Here is a 4443-nt window from a genome sequence, read left to right as displayed (position 1 = left end):
TCATCCTCCTAAGTTGAAATTATCATATTACTCTAAGTTATTTTGGAAAAACTTAGCTGTATTGATTTGACCTTCACCACCTCAGAAATACAAAATTGTGAATTTATTTAATCTTTTTTTACTGCTCTTTTATCATTTCATATATTAAAATCTCTCGTATAATTCCATATCATGCTTATTAATGCTCTCATGGTTGAGTAATAGGCTTTCCTTCATTTTAAATATATTATGCATAATTTTTCTAATAATGGTTCATGAAGAGATCTGTTATAGCAACACTCACATTTTAAACCTGGGAGAGCTCACCAAAATCTCATCTATATCATACAACTAAGCTCCAACTCATTGTCAAATGTTCAAAATTAGATTTATGCTAGATAAGAAGAGGTAGTTTTGTGATAGTTATTATACGAAAATGACAACGAATTAGAAAAATCCGTGACATGGGTTATCTGCAGAAGGAGTAAATTTAGCTGACACGCGGCCACTTTTCTAGATTTCATTATGGTTACAGATAAAATCATTATGTTTTTCAGCAAATTCTTTGTTACAGCCATTTTTCAACTTCTCCCACAGCAGAACCAAATTCGGCATATTTCCAACTAAGAGATGTTGGAGAAAGTATGAGAAAGTATTTGATTCACTGCCAATGAGGAAGGAATTCCAACATAAGGAAGAAATTTTGAAGGAAATTTCTAATTTATTGCAGATGTGTCATGATCTAAATATTGAAATAAATTCCATCTTGTTTTTCAATCAAAGACAAACATATTCCCTTACTTTTGGCAAGTAATGCATGTGTTGTAGTTGCAAGGGACTGATGGACTATAAAATTCTGAGAATATCTGAGTTTTAATATAATGTTAATGGTAGGTTCCATTCATCTCTATGTATCAGAAGGAGGTGTACCTCAAGTTACTTTAGGATTAAGAGGATGACTGTATAGAATCTGCAGATAATGACTCATGTGCTAAACTAAGAATGTACAAGGTAAGGCTTTCATCAGCTAAGAACACTTTTCACTTAATACAATCACATAGACGTTTACTTATATTTTGTATGATTTTGTAGGCATTGTGGGCAATAGATTTCTGGGATAGAAAGTAGATTTTACTCAAAAGAAAGAAAATGCTCTTAAATCAGCTTATGACATGCGTGTTGGAGAAGAAGCAAGTAGAGATCCTATCAAATTATGGCTGGTAGATTCAATTTTTCAGTCACTTGATAATGAAGAGTCTGAATGAGCTGTTGATGACATAAATGCAAAATTTAACTTTCATTTTCCTCCTAACGTGGCATAGGTAGAACAAGGACAGTTAGAAAGACCAAACTAGAAATCTACGTACAATGTTTGTTGTAAGTCTGGATTGGCAGCTGTAACAAAAGAGTTTGGCTTAAGTCTTGATCAACTTGGCAAAGATTATCGCTCAAGCTTAAGCTACCCAGATTATGCATATATTTACTCTGTAATCTTCACCATTATACTTTTTTATTAGGGTTAGAAAGATAACTCAATTGTCACTAAGGGATCTGTTTCATCAAATTTTTCTGCAGCTATGTGAAATTGAAGAGACTAGTAATATGCCAGATGATGTTGCAACCAAATTACTTAGTGGAGAATTTAAAGACCCCAAATTAGTCCTAAAAGGCACCAGGCACATGGTATGTATTTTAATATAATTTTTTTTTCTCATACTTTTTTTTTTTTTTTTTTGCCTCATTTATGGTTCATTTTAATCAGAGTGTCACATATTGGGGATTTTTGTATGTGACTCTTGAGATAAATTGTGAGCCAGCTGTTAAGGAATTTGTCCACCATATCTATATGGAGCAGACAATCTTATCTACAAGACCTATAGATGATGGCAAGAATAGGATTGATGACTTCCATCAGTTTGCTAGGGTGAAATGGTTAGTTGAAAGCATATGAAAATGTTTAATAATACAAAATGGCTTCTCATTCATAAAGCTTAAGTAGAGAAATTTATTCAAGTTACTATACGTCTGTCAAGAGATGTAGTAGAGAAATCCATAATGTCTGAATTTGAAAACTACTACCTTAGTCATAGGGTGACCCAAACTACTCAGTATGGAATGCATAACACAAATCAATAGTAAAGGATGCCCTTTGCAACTACATTCTACCTAGTATGGCGAAGGAAGCTCATATGTTATTATCTATAGGAGAAAAAATTTGTCCTCTTGAGGATTGTAAGGAGAAACTTTGGAATAAAGTGTCAGTTGCTCCATATCAGCATGGTAAACCTGATAGCAAGGAGCATTTGGAAGATAATTTTGGAGCACCTGTAATGTCATGTTGCCAAGGGTCTGGTAAATATACTACAAAGTTTGTGCTGCTTTATGCTTCAGGTGAAGTGTTGGATATTATTTTCACTTCATATTTAAGTGCTCGGTCAAATATTTATGATGTGCAAAAATAGAAGGAAAATGACTGCCAACAACTTTCAAAGTCCATTATGGATCAATGGCCTCACGTCATTATTCTGGGAGCTTCAAATATATGTTGTAAATGCTTCAAGGATGATACAAAGGTAAACCAATTCAACAATTTTCTATACAAAGAATGTTTTATTGTAGTTTATGTATGAGACGTTGATATCTAGCTCATTGTTGTGAGTGTGCAACTTGCTTTCTTAATTTTAAATTTGTTCTTTTTGTTTTTTAAACCAGGCCAAATTAAAGGTCGAAAATGACTATCCAGATGACCTGGTAGAGGGAGTGGATTCATTAGTAGTTATTTATGCAGATGAAATCCTTCCTTGCCTCTATGAAATGTCTCCATCACCCAAGGTCACTTATCAAAACATAGTGGTATGTCTAAAAGTGAGAAGGTTGTTTTCATAACTTGCCTAAGTGCAACCTGCTGACCATATTACTTGAATGTCAGACGATGAAAATCATATTTTAATTTAATGATAAAACATAAACTTAAGTAAAATTTGATTCTAAAAGTCTCTATTTATTTACAGGTATTATGGAGTGTGCACTGGCACTTGGTCAATATTTGCAAAACCCATTGGCCAGGTTGCAACATTATCTGGTGTTGGTAGAGAGATATTATCATTAAAGCTTCATTCTCCAGAATATTTACTCTCTACAAATGATAGATATGAAGGTGATGAGAAGATGATGATCAAAGTAATGAAGCAAGTTGGTGTTGACATAAATATGGAAGCATCACATCAATGGATGTTTTCCCCTTTGCAATTTATTGTTATCCTTGGGACAAGAAAAGTTTCTTCCATACAAAAGGTTATTTCAAGGGTTGGAAAGGTTTACAGTCATAGAGAGTTGTTGACTCTAGAATTAGTCAAACTATTTGTCTTTATATATGGTGTTATCATCTTGAGAGTTAGAAAGAATTGAGAAGCTACATCTAGTAGCCAAGTCATGGATCCATTTTCTAACACTAGAATTCATTCTGAGCTATATGAACTAGCCACTAAAATGATTAAGGATGTGTATTGTAAAGATTTGGGGAAAGATATAGATGTACAACAAAATATGGCAATTAAACATATCAGAATCCATCCATATCTATTGAAGGCCCTTGATATAGATGACTATTATAAAAACATGGAATAGTAATCAGATAATAAAAGATAGGAAACCCTTTGTGATATTAAGATTGAACCACTCCATAGATTTCAGGATTGGCAACTGCCATATAGGAAGCCAGATCTAGATGAGTAATATTTTATGCTTACAGGAGAAAGTGAAGAAACCCTTTTAGAGGGGAAAATTGTTCAAGCAACCATTCGAAGAGTTCTAGATCAATTTTTTTTTGGTAATCTGGAATCGAGCATAATAAGGAGGATTTTGAAGGATGTTGTTTCCCATGGTAAATGTATGGATCATGTAGAACATAGCATAAAAGGTAGTGTTCTTACCTGTTGAGTCAAAAGTGTGCAGAAAGAAAGATACTTAGTTGTTTTTCATGCAAATTGAGTGAAAAGAGTGACTAGTTTCAAAGTAGATAGGATAGGGGTCATTATTATGCAAGTGAAGAATTTATTTTACAAAGTGAACAAGAGAATTAATTTTCCTAGGCACCATGCGAGCTATAATATGCCACAAAGGCTTTCTTTCAAACATAACCACTCTTTTGAACCTTCCCTTAGCTAGTACTTTCAGTCCCTTAGCCTCTCCTTCTAACATCATCCACTACCATGCTTTAGGGTTTATAGAATATAATTTATTCATTATTCCTCAACCAAAACCATGGTCTATTCCATCGGGCTTTTAAATCATGATCTAGCCAAGGTTTTGTCAATTAAAATAAACTTATTACAACAAAAGAAGACATGAACAACACCCCTTTCTGTTGATTTCAGCACAAAATACCAAACAAAAAGTTTACTTTGTTGATTTCTTCCTCACAATCTTTCAATTGCACCAATCTTTAAATAAGCATACAGATTA

General features: G+C 33.4%; 1 pseudogene; it reads left to right on the top strand.

The window, feature by feature from the left end:
- Positions 1 to 443: 443 nt before the first annotated feature.
- Positions 444 to 4061, top strand: LOC149566722 (transcription elongation factor SPT6 homolog; annotated as a pseudogene).
- Positions 4062 to 4443: the final 382 nt, after the last annotated feature.

The sequence above is a fragment of the Cupressus sempervirens genome, chromosome 3 (assembly GCF_028749045.1).
Source record: "Cupressus sempervirens isolate cs-2001-9-10 chromosome 3, ASM2874904v1, whole genome shotgun sequence".
Taxonomy (NCBI): Eukaryota; Viridiplantae; Streptophyta; class Pinopsida; order Cupressales; family Cupressaceae; genus Cupressus; species Cupressus sempervirens.
The sequence above is the reverse complement of the archived record's forward strand: the minus strand, read 5'-3'. Positions and strand labels throughout refer to the sequence as shown.